This window comes from Delphinus delphis, chromosome 14 (assembly GCF_949987515.2).
Source record: "Delphinus delphis chromosome 14, mDelDel1.2, whole genome shotgun sequence".
Classification (NCBI taxonomy): Eukaryota; Metazoa; Chordata; class Mammalia; order Artiodactyla; family Delphinidae; genus Delphinus; species Delphinus delphis.
Genome location: NC_082696.1, coordinates 77,561,932 through 77,575,730, shown reverse-complemented (window position 1 = coordinate 77,575,730; position 13,799 = coordinate 77,561,932).

Here is a 13,799-nt window from a genome sequence, read left to right as displayed (position 1 = left end):
ATGGAAATTAAGCAACGCCCTTCTAAATAAAGATTGGGTAAAATAAGAAATCACAAGAGAAATTTAAAAATAAATCAGGATTTCCCAGGCTGTCCAGTGGTTAAGACTCCATGTTCCCAATGCAGGGGGCATGGGTTCAATCCCTGGTCAGGGAACTAAGATCCTGCATGCTGTAGCCAAAAAAAAAAAAAGACTATGAAATCAATAAAAATTAAGATACAGCATACCCTACAGTTATAGGATAAGGTTCAAGTAATGCTTAGAGAGAAATTTATAGTTCTAAACACCTATATTTTTAAAAGAATAAAATTAATAACTAAAATTTCATCCTTAAGGAATTCAAAATAATGCAAACTAAACCCAAGTTGAGGGAAGGAAAAAAATAAAGATCAAAGAAGAAATAAAAGAAATAGGAAATAGAAAAAAACGAGAAAAATCAATAAAAATAAAATAGGTTCTTTTAAAAGTCGATAAAATTGGCAAGTCTTCAGTTTGACTCATAAAGTAAAAAAAAAAAAAAAGAGAGAGAGAGAGAAGCTTCAAATTACTACTATGAAGAATGAAAATGGGGACATAAATACCAACGTCACAGAAGAAAAAAAACTAGCAGACAGGATGGAAGCAAAAGGTTCCATGGTAACCAGGGAATAAAACAAGTAAGTATAGACTACTCATTTGAGATATTTATTGGTGAAAGAAATTAGTTAATTAGTCAAGAGCTTAGGGAGTGAAGAGTAAAGAAGGGTTTCTGGGAAGAGGGTATATTTTCAAATGTTGTGACTGTTAATTTTATGTGTCAATTTGGCTAAGGGATGCCCAGATTACTGGCAAAACATTATTTCTAGGTATGTCTGCGAGAGTGTGTCAGGAAGAGATTAGCATTTGAATCAGTAGACTGACTAGAGAAGCGTGCTCCCACCAGTGCTGGTGGACATCATCCAATCTGTTGAGGGCCCGAATGGAACAAAGAGGTGGAAAAGAAATGAAAACTCGCTTTCTCTGCTTGAGCTGAGACATACATCTTCTCCTATTCTCGGACACCACTGTTCCTGGTTCTCAGGCCTTTGGACTCACAACAGGACTTATGCCACTGGGCCCTCTTTCTCCGAACTTTGGACTTAGACTTAGACCATTGGCTTCCCTGGATCGTCAGGCCCTTGGACTAGGACTGAATTACACCACTGGCTTTTCTGGTTCTTCAGCTTGCAGTGGCAGATTGTGGGACTTCTCAACCCCCATAATCACATGAGCCTATTCCTATAACAAATCTCTTATCTGTATCTATGTCTATAGCTATATCCTATTGGTTCTGTTTCTTTGGAGAATCCTGTTAAATACAAATCTTATATTTGGAAGAGATAAATTAGAACAGTTAAGCAAAATATAAGTGACAATTTACTGGTTCATTAAATTAGAAAGGATAATGGTGGGGTTGAAATCAAGCATCACTGGTTTTAAGAATTTAAAAGTTCCTCTGTCTTTCTTTTACTCTCACTCTCTCACCCTCTTCCTTCTTTCTATTTTTCCATACTGTACTTTGTGGAAGGAAATCACTACGCTATATCACTTAAGAGGTGAGTGCCCTCCACCTCCTTGAGGGCAGAATATCTACATAAATTATTTGTATATCTACTAACCCATGTATATACACATAGCAATAAACATTTCTATATGTAACCATATTCTTCTATATTAAGCTAAACATGAGTTCATACCAATGTTTATTCTGCTTATGTTTTATAATACTACAGAATACCTTGAGATTCAGTTGGACACAGAGGATGGAGAAAGGAAAATGCAGATTCTCATGCTCCAGAGCAGTACTAACCAATGGAAAGTTAATGTGAGCCACAAATGCAAGCCATATATATAGTTCTGAATTTTGTTTGGAATTGACATGTACACACTGCTATATTTAAGGTAGATAACCAACAAGGACCTACTACAGGGAACTCTGCTCAGTACTCTGTAATAACCTAAATGGGAAAAGAATTTGAAAAAAATAGATACATGTGTATGTATAACTGAATCACTTTGCTGTACACCTGAAACAAACACAACATTGTTAATCAACTATACTTCAATATAAAATTTAAAAATTTTTAAATAAATAAAAAAGTAAAAGGAAATAATTGAAATGAATTTTATAATATTTTAATTTAATCCAGTATATCAAAAATACTATCTCTTCTATATGTGATGCTAGACATGGTTCAAGTGCTCAGTAGCTGCCCGCAGGTAGTAGCTACTGTATAGGACAACATGGCTCCAGGGAAAAATAACAATCGAGATCATTTTCCAACAATGCAGAAAGTGAATTGTATCATTGAGAGCATAAAAATGTTTCAGGGCTTTCTTTCACTTTAATTTAAATTTCTTCTCTAGAATCCTACTCTCAGGTCATATGAAATTGTGATCTTAGGATTTGAGATCTTTTATACTGAACTGAAGAGGGGTCCTTTGTTTGTACTTTGTACTCTTAAGGTTAAAGTAATAGGCATTTCATTTGCTTTTTTTGTAGGTTTTTCTTTACTAGTTTATTCTGTTTTACAAGTACTGAAGATGATTGTGAAAAAGATGGTGATGGTGGTATAGTTTTGTAATTGCCTCAAATCTCCCCTCACAAAATGTAAAACAATTAGGATAATAAAACAGAAAATACACAGACAATATCTACAGAAAAACTAAGAATTCCCAGTAACTTCAATATGCAAGTGGGTGAGGACAAAAGAAAGATAACAAGAAGACCATTTCCTATATTAACTATGTAGAAGGAAGTGAAGGAGGACTAGACATTCTGGGGGCTCTAAGTGGTGGAGAACTCCAAAATCAGCGGACCAATTTGAGGCTGGTGGCTGAAACAAATGTGGACTTTTGCAGGCTCAAATTCACAGGTAAGAACAAGGCACCCATGGAAGTTCAGATGGTGTTAAATTTGTTGGTTGGCTCCTTATGAACTCTGAAACGTAACCAATTGAAACTCCATTCTAGAAAAACAATTCTGCATTGGGGAGAAACTGCTGAAGATATAATCCAAACTGAGCAAGAAAAAAACACCAGGAAGCAAGGAAAGAAAAAGCCCAGATAAAGGTGAGAGATATAACAATGGAAGAGGAAGTTCTAAGTCTTGAAACTGTGCTGTCCTCATCCACCATCCCTTCCTAAGAGTTCAGTTTAAAAAACCAATTAAATATAAGTAGTAGGAATGAACTTAGTTGAATCACTTAAAAAGTTATTGTAGAAAAAGAAACTAATGAATCAATAAAATAAGTGTACATTAGAAAGGTATGCCCATGCAACAAATACATAGTTTAACCAAAAATGTCAAATCAAGCTAAAAGAAGTTAAGAAATGCTAGAAGCAATAAAAGATCGACACAAACCAGAATTATAAAAACTCATAAGTGAGAATGTAAGATGAAAAGGAAGAAAATAAAGGAATTAAAAGAAAAAAATAACTATAGATTTGAACACCAAGTTAGAAAGAACACTAAAGCATATTAAAATAACAACTAATGTAAAAGATAAAAAGAATATAGAAATAAAATTTAAAAACAAGTAATGAAAGAGATGGAAAGGATTTGAGAGAAAGTGCTAGATAGAGGACAGGTAAAGAAGATCTAATATAAGTACACCAGGAGTCACTGAAAGCGAAAATCAAACCAATAGTACAGAATAAATACTAAGCATTACAATTTCAGAAAAAAATTCCTAAACTTTATAAAAGAGCTTGAAACTATATTTAAAAGGTTATGCCACCTACTGGGGGGAATTGACCCAGAACAGCCAATGTTGCAATATATTTTAATAAAACTATTGACCTGAAAACTAAAGGAAAGAATATTTGGAGAATCCAGGCACAAAGACCAAGTCACTTATAATGAAAAAATAAATAGATTGCAGGCCTTTCCAGATCAGTGTTTTATACTAGAATGCAATGGAGTAACATGTGTAAGATTTTAAGAAAAACATTATTAATAAAGAATTTTTTCAGATCAAATTGATCTTGTATAAATAGACAAACCATGAGGAAAATGAAATAGCATAGGAAATATTATTGCTGAATCTACTTGAGAATAAGCTTCAAATAATCTATTTGAGAATAATAATCTACTTGAGAATAAACTTTAAAACACAAAAATGACCAGAAATGCACTGGCATAAAGGACTGGTTATGGCCATAGAATCTACATTTACCTGTAGAACAAAGACTAGATAATGATTTTCAGGGAGATGGAATAGTATATGATAGTTATATTCTCTGACAAGGTAGTAACAGTGCAACTACAACAATGTTGTAATAATTGGGACTGTATATAAAATGTAGAACAAGCTCAGTGATTTCAAGTATGTTGCTTGAGATTAGACCACTGGAGATGGAGAAGAGTAGAAGATAGTACTAGTTCATTTTTCTCCTGCATGGGGGGAAAAGATTAATGGTCTCTAAAAAGAGGGTGGGTATGAAGAGTACTGTATAAAAGAATTAATATACAGGGAGTTATTAAGACAAGAAAACAAACCTTTCTAAATATATGATAAAACAAAAAGTAAGAACAAATATATGAAATTGCATTTAAAAGTATATTTATATAGGGCTTCCCTGGTGGCGCAGTGGTTGAGAGTCCACCTGCCAATGCAGGGGACACCGGTTCATGCCCCAGTCCGGGAAGATCCCACATGCCATGGAGCGGCTAGGCCCGTGAGCCATGGCCGCTGGGCCTGCGCGTCCGGAGCCTGTGCTCCGCAACAGGAGAGTCCATAACAGTGAGAGGCCTGCGTACAGCAAAAAAAAAAAAAGTATATTTATATAAACATGTAAATGTATATATATATGAATATATAATCATATAAATATAGTATATTTATATTCATCATATAAAATAATGAAATACAACATTGCAGAACTAAAGCCAAACACATTAATTTTGTCAGCAAACATAAATTGGCAAAACATAGCTATCAAAAGAAAAGGATGTTCAAATTTGTCAACAAAGCAAAATCCAAAAATATGCTATTTACTAGAGATATACCTACAACCAAGAAATTCATAATGATTAAAATGACAGGATGAACAGATATATACCACCATAAAAATATAAAGAAAGCAAAGTTGGAAATTTTTAAATCTGGTGAGATAGCAATCAGAACATTAAAAAAGGCAAAGAAGGATATTTTCTAGTGCTAGTAGCTACGATTTACAACAGAGATTTAATTACTGATATTTATGCATCCAATAGTAAAGAAATTTCATAAGGAAAAAAACCACATGAGTTTGCTGGATAGACAAAAACACAGCTATAATAGGAGATTTTAATATACACCTTTAGGATTGTCATGCCTTCTTTGAGAATTGATCCCTGTATCATAATGTATCCTACTTATCCTTGATAATCTTTATTGTTCTAAAGTCTACTTTGTATGAAATTAATACAACTACTCAAACTTTCCTTTTGTTAGTGCTCTCACATTAGCCTAAACTCAGTTTTCAGCAGTTCATTAAAAAATTCTACCTTAATCTTTCTACCAAATTAGATGGCATTCTATCTGAGGCAAGCAAATGCATGGATCTTGTTTCTCGTTACAGGTGCCTCTACAAATTTCAGGTAAGCTGTCTAACCTGCAACTTTATTTCTCTGGTGGGTGCAAGAAAAGTCATTAATTTGTAGTTTGCCTAGGTTTTCATTTTGTTAGGATAGAGCGATGCTCTTTCCAGCTCTGTATATCTCTGAGGTGAAAGTGGAAGCACTCTACTAGGTTTTTTATTTGACTTTAGTGAGATTAGACATCTGATTCGTATGTCTGACAATATACACGCAACTCTACTTACTCAACAAAGGAGACTTTGGAAGGAGTTGATAAATAATATCCCTTCATCAGGCAAAACCAGGATGCTGAGAGGCTCACCTGGATGCTTATCAAGCACCCCTGTGCCTTAACCTATGTTTGGACTATTTTAAAAGCTGAAAAATCCATTCTTGGTGTTTTCTGGCACAGTATCTTTCCCCCCAACTGGAAATGTGGTTGTCTCTATTATCTGCTCCTTCGTGACCTGGATGGTACATGAGTTGTTAGAAAGGAAGCTACTTGGTCTTTTTTGTATTTTCCCATCTCCCTTTCTCTGTCATTTGCACATTGAAATTCTGGAAACTTTCTTTCTGTTCACAGATTTTCATGGAAACTGAACATTTGAAGGGACTCAGAGATAATGTATTTCAACTCTTCATTTAGGGATAGGAAAAGGAAGCCTAGGGAATCAAAATGACTCTAGTTTTACAGAAAGAAGGATTGTTGTCATATTACCAGTGATCCAGTTCTCTTTAAAGAGTTCAAATAATCAGATAGCAGACAGCCCACAAACTGCTATTTATTATTTATATTTTAAAACATGGTCAGTGAATAAGCATGAAGAAGAAGAAAAAGTATGAAGCATAAGACATGTTAACACCTAGTCTAGCCTGTTGGTTACATGGTTAAAGTACTTCCAAAAATTATCTAAGAGTTTATAAATTTCATCCAATTTTAACATAACTTTTCTTCTATTCGAAAAATATTCTCTTATATTTAAGCATCCTTTCTATTCACAAGCATTTAAAATAGATTTTTATGTGTTTTCACAGTATAACATGCTGCGACATCCATAGCTTATTTTTTAAAAATCTAAAAATACTCCTTTTTGAATTTGTCAATATGCTCTCGAGGTGGTTACAACCATGATTTTATAAGTTAATGGCTATGTGAGCATTTCTATAATTTTGCCTGGCTTCTCCAGATATCTTTATTTTCTCTTCAATATATTATCTCCTGGGCTTTACATACAGTGTGGCAATTAACATTTTTTAATAAAATAAATAAAAATGATTCAGCCTCCCAGCATTCCTACTTCTATTTTTGGTTGTATCAGAGTACATATTTCATAAAGTTTTTTGTGTGTGTGTTCATTTTTTTGTTTTTGCGGCACGTGGGCCTCTCACCGCTGTGGCCTCTCTCTTTGCGGAGCACAGGCTCCGGACGCGCAGGCTCAGCGGCCATGGCTTACGGACTCAGCCACTCCACGGCATGTGGGATCTTCCCGGACCGGGTCACGAACCCGCGTCCCCTGCACCGGCAGACAGACCCTCAACAACTGCGCCACCAGGGAAGCCCCTTCATAAAGTTTTTACAGAGCTAACCCCAAAATAAAGAAAATATGAAGTTTACTACGTAAGTAATCATTTTCAGTCACTTTCATAGCTACATTATGAATAGTTAATATGGATTTCCTTTGTTTTATTGCTAGATTTCGTAACACCTCGGCTGGAAACTATCAAAGTAATAAAAAAAGGAAAACAAGCATTAGATAATTAGGTTTACATGGGATTAAATTTTGGTGGCACAATTTAATGAGGGACCTCAAATTCATGATGAACGTTTAGTTGGCCCCTCTTCTTTCAGCCAAGCATCTTACGTGATTAGTTTAATAACACTCAGTGTTTAAATGTTACAGGATGTGAATAAATTTGATGATTTGAGAGTGTAAGACATAAAATAGATTTTGATTTACTTGCAGCCCATTATTTTGATTAAATTTTCCATGAAACTACACAGTTTTAAGTTCTGGGGAGCTTGGGTAAATTTTTGCATGAGTAACATACAAAAATATTTAGATAAATATTGCAAAATTCAGCTAGCTCTGTGGTTCCTTGACTACACTGTGTCAAAAATTTAGATCTTTTGATATTGTTAGCTGGTTCAGTGAAATTTCCATTCCAATATTTGGCATCCTGTGAATTCAAGTTTGACTGGCTTTGTCTTATTTTATATTTTGTCACTGGTTAGTTTCCATAGATCAAAAGGAGACTGAATTAGGAATAATTTAAAGTGTAAGGACAGTCAGCAGAAAACACATGAAAAATCATGATTCTATTATTTCAGATAACTGGGGCAAAGTATGAAAAAACAAAATTCCTGAATTTTGCTTTAGCCGTTAATTTTACTTTCTTGTTTTGCACTTGGCTTTGCCAAACTATCTTAACCCAAATTACTATCAGAGTGAACAATTAACTTCAGATGACTTGCATGTTGTTTTTAAATTATTTTTTTATCAGGTCAAAAACACAAAGACATATAAAGAAAAAGTAACAACCATGTGACCACCAGTCAACTTTATCAGATCTGAGTCTTTTGTCATGTTTGCTTTAGAGTTTGCAAGCAATTAAACATTAGAGATAATACAAAGTTATCATTCCAGAAACCAGTGGACCCCAGACAGTACACATCTAAGGACTAGCTCAAAGACAAGAGACCACTACCATCTCCGTCTCTACCACTAAGGTTCCCTTGTTCACTTATACCCAAAACTATCTAAAGGAAGTTGTAGAGGAATGACGATGATGTTAAGAGACAAAATATTACCAAAGTGACTATTGAAAATATCAGCTCAGATTAGGTTTAAAAACCAGAATGTATGAGTTCCTTCTTTCTCCAGCTAAAAAATTTGTATTTGTGAAGCAGAGATCAGCTTTATCCAAATAATGTAACACATTTTCCTCTACATGTCTGAATTGCAGTAAAAAACCATGCACATACATATAAAAATCTATATATATATATACACATATATTTATATATACACATATATATGCATAGATATAAATTAAGTCAACTACTTTGCATTAAGTAACAGAATATTTAACTTGTCAGAGTCACACAATTTTCCATTTATGGAATAGGTATGTTTTTAATTATTAATGTGAATATACCACAATAAAGCAATTTTTTAATAATATGAAATTGCAATGCACTAAACACCTAACCAAATAATAATGGAAGAGGGTAATGTCCATTTGAAATGGAATACTACTCAAGTAGTAAAATGATTATGAAATAAAAGTCTTATTATGTCTTTGAAGAATTCCCATTTTAAAATATAGCCTAAGGGTGTTTCTTTTCTTTGTTCGATTTTCACTGACTGAAATAATTTAACAGGAAGACAGGCATGCATGACTGTTATTCTGCTTCTTTGGAAATTCAGTGACTAATATGCTCCGGAAGAGTTAATGCTTTGCAATGGAAAATGGCATTGAGGAAACAAATTAATTACATTCTTGAATGGATGTGGATTTTTGCACCAAAAAATTTAGATAAATGTTGATTACATTCACTTACTTATATAAACTATTATCAGTAGTATAGTATTAATGCACAAACTGATTTTCCAGCAGATTGTCATGAATATGTGTTTGAATTCAGTTTTGTGTCATATTTATTCCCTAAAATAATTTCTATATCTCATCACCTTGATCTGCTGCTTAGTGCTACAAAAACCTAAGCTGTGGCCTCCAACAATATGCGTACAAGGATACTTAATATAACATTACTTGCAAGGGCAAAAAACTGGAAACAATGTGAATACCCTTCAGTATGGAAATGGTTGAATAAATTATTATATATCTCTACTAAGTATGAAACTAGACATTAGAAGAATAATTTAGAACTCATACACTCTAACTCATGGAATATCCAAAAATATTGTTAAATCAAAAGCATAAGTTGCAACAAAATGTGCATAATATATATGAGTTATCTCAGGATTTTTTTAAAACATGATTTGAATGTTTTCCTTCCTTTAATTGATTTGAAATCATTCAAACAGTATTGAAAGTATCTGATCATTAACAAGCTGATAGAATTTCCCTACAGAACCACCTCGACCTAGTATGTGTTGAACGTTCATTGGGTGGGTGAGCTTTTCTTTCTCTATATTTTCTGCAATAATTAATCTGTTTAGATTTTCTGTCTTTCCCAAGGCCAATTTTGATAAGTTGTACTTTTCTGGGAATTTCTCCATTTCATCTAGAGTTTCAAATTTACTTGCAAAGTTGTGCAAATTAGTCTCATCATTTTAAAAATTTTCTTTTTTTGATAGTTATTTTCCACTTGTCATTTCTAATTTTGTGTATTTGTGTCTTAGTTTTATGTTGGTAGGATAGCTAGTGGTTTGTTTGTTTCATTGGTAGCCTCCAAAATGAATTTTCTTTCAGCAAAGTATTTCCATAAACAAAATGGATGTTTTTCAAATAATTTCCATTTAGATTTATTTATTAGATCTACTATTTTTCTATTTCCAAATTCATTAATTTCTATGTTTATACTCACTAATTTCTTCTCATTTTTAATTGTTCTCTTCCTACTTTAATTTGTAAGTCATTAATTTTATTATAGTATATAATAGTTACTTGAATATATTGCTGATTCTAGAACTGAGGCAGTGAAGCTATGAGATGAGCCTGGAGTATCTCGTAGTGCCACAAAGGAATGAAGTATTCAAAAGAAAAAATGATGGGGTGGTGTCAAATAGATACAAGAGCCAATCTGAATGAGATTCTAGTGGCCAAAGAATTTGAGCAATAAAATAAATAACAATAGCATTGTTTTATAACCCAAAGTATAAAATAAATATATATGAGTACATACTGGTATAAATAAATAATTTTAATAAATGAGGAGAAAGGGATAGTTTCTTTTTACAAAAGAATTCCAAATACTGTATATAGATATTACTCTCTCTAGGAGTGGAGCTTAATAACGACCCCCTGGAATGTGAAATGGACCTAGTCATGCACTTCCACAGGATACAGGCAGGAAAAAATAGTAGCCATGCAGTGGAGAAATCTGACAAACACAACCTTAACCGAGTGGTCAAGGTTAATATTATCAATATCATGTTGATACCATATACTCCTAAATATATATATGTGATGAGATGGGTGCTTCTTTTCTGTGGTATTCTTCCAAAATCCACAAACCCAGTCCTCATGAGAAGAACATTAGACAAACCCTAATGAGAAACATTATATAAAATACCTGACTAGTACTGTTCAAAAATGTCAGATCATAAAAAATAAAGGAAGACTGAGAAGTTGTCACAGACTGAAGGAGACTAAGGAGACATCACAGCTAAAGGAAATGTATTATCCTGGATTGGATTCTGGAAATTAGTGGAAAAATGATTAACTAATTGGTTAATAGTAATGTACCAATGTTGATTCCTTAATTTGGACCAAAAGTACTATGATACATAAGATGAATACGATAGACTCAGTGGCTTATAAACAATAGAAATTTAGTTCTCTCAGTTCTGGAGACTAGGAAGTTCAAGATCGAGGTGTCAGCAGATTCTGTGCCTGGTGAGAGCTCCCTTCCTGGCTCACAGACTGTAGTCTTCTCACTGTGTGCTCGCATGGCAAAAGGGTGAAGGAGTTCTCTGGGTTTTTTTAATAAGGGCACTAACCCCATTCATGAGGGTTCCACCCTCATGACCTAATAACCTCCCAAAGACCTGCCTCCTAATTCCATCATATTAGGAGTTAGGATTTCAACATAATGAATTATGAGGGGATACATTCAGTCTATCACCGATATTAACACTAGGGGAAACAAAGTAAAAAGTATATGAAAACTGTCTATGTTATCTCTGTAACTTTTCTTTATATCTAAAATTATTTCTAAGTAAAAATTTTATATCTAGAATGGGTTGCAATGGCTTAAGTAAAATATAGCTTTGTGAATTCAGCCAATGGAAATTCAGATATTAATCCATAGTTTCTTCATTAAGTTATTTATTCATAAATATGTATTGATAATTTAGTGTATGAATAACATTGTGCTAGGTTATGGATTGTAAAATGACCAAGTTAAAATCCTCAAGGCAACTCATCATCCTTAATAGATATGCTCAGATTCTGTCAAATAAACTTTTGAGGTTTAATTAGGGACAGGGGATTATTTTTGAAAATGTAAGGGAAAAACTGACTCTAAGAGACAGATGCAATACCTGAGTCTTCAGAGAAATCCAACTATTTTTATGACTTTTAATATGATCTTTTTATTGATGAATTCAAACTACTCTAGCTTTTTAAAATTATTTGATCAGGCAAATATTACTGTCAGAAACTAGCTCAAATCAAAATTATCATGTAACCAGTTAAACTCATTGTATTTGAATATTAATTTCTGCCAATCCATAATCTAATCGTTTTGAAATAATCTGTTTTTTACCAAGTCTAATGATTTCTCAAGGAATTAAACACTTGGGAAAACATTACAACGTGTTTTGCTGGGTGCAAACTAGCCCTTTAAATCTGTATTTTTCAAAACATTTATAGTGGCCTATGGGTGAGCCATGATATTTTTAAGTATTTCATAATGAAATAGATAGAATATAATAGACTACAATACAATATAATACAAAATGGGAATAACCAAATGGCATTTAATACAATAAAGATTGTTTTGTAAAATTTGTTTTAACTTAGATGTATGTGTGGGGTGTGTGTGTGTGTGTGTGTGTGTGTGTGTGTGTTATGTCCGGATGTAAAATATATTTCTTATATATGGATCAAGAAAAAACAGTTCAAATCTTCTGCTCTTATGCTTTTTTCAGTGTTGTTCCAGGACCAGAGACATAGCATATAGGTCTTATAAGAGGAGTCTTAACAATAAGCAACATGAAGGTAAAGAAAATAAAAAACATCTTCCTTGGGGAATCGGAAAAGGCTTTTTGAAGGAGGTGAGATTTGAACAGAATTCTGAAGAACTCATAATTACATACAAGAATCCCAATAGGTCGACATACTAGGAAAATAATACTTACTATAGGGTGGCTGGAAAGATGAAGACAAATGCTTCATGTGAATCAGAATCATCTAGACGCTTGTCAAAATGCAGATTTGGGGGCCTTGCACCCAGATATTCTGATTCAATAGATCTGGAGTGTGACCAAGAAATCTGCATTTTTAATAAGCACCTGCTCCATAAAAACACTCCCTGGGATTCTGATTCATGGGCTCCAAACACCCTGCTAGCTTAGAGAAATGAAATTTACAAGAGGTCATTTAGGACAGTTTGACTGAAATAAAGTGAGGGTCCATAAAGGAAAATTTTAGAAGAACAAGCTAGAAAGCCAGATTGAGCCGTGTTGTAAAGGGCTGGGTATTTCGATTTAAAGAGTGTGCACCTTACCTCAAAGCCATAGAGAATAATTTTTATGGAACTGAGAGACACCACCTACAATGATTAATTTGATGTTGGTATTAAAAGAAAGACAAATTGAAAGTGGAAAATTGGTCATAAGCATGTTGAATATCTAAGTATGAGTTAAAAGACCTGGCTTATTGCAGAGGAAGAGCAAATTTTGCACACTGAGAGTGTCTTGATTTTTACATAAACTATCAAGTTAAGTAAAGTAATAAATTTTCAGATGATAGACTTAATCAGAATGTTTAACCACATATATCAGGTACATCCATGACCACTAAAAGAACGGCTAATATTTTGTTCCGATCGGAATTCAGCATATTATGCTGTCCCTGAGATTTAATAACAATGTTGTCCCCTGCGAAACCTCATTCTGTCCCTTAAAAATAATAATCCATTTTATTCCTAACAAAGTAGGAAAACATTTGGCAATTTTTGATGCATTAAGTTTCAGCAGAATTGACATTAATTTTCAAAATAAACCACCTTTGTATTAGAGAATAATCATTCATTCATTATATCCATAATGTTTTCATTTAGCCTTAAGTATGTATAAATACAATCTCCAATTTCTGCTTATTTTATCTAAACTATGTGTTTCTGGTAACAAATCTTGCTTGTTCAAAAATGAAAATAAATTAGCATTAATTTTCATATCCTTGAATCCTGATATCTATCTATAAAGTCACTGTAATAATCTATTTACTATGGTCTCTGCTCATTTGGAAGAATATAAACGTGTTTCTTCTGCAATGTGAACAACTCAAAAAAAAAAAAAAACAATGG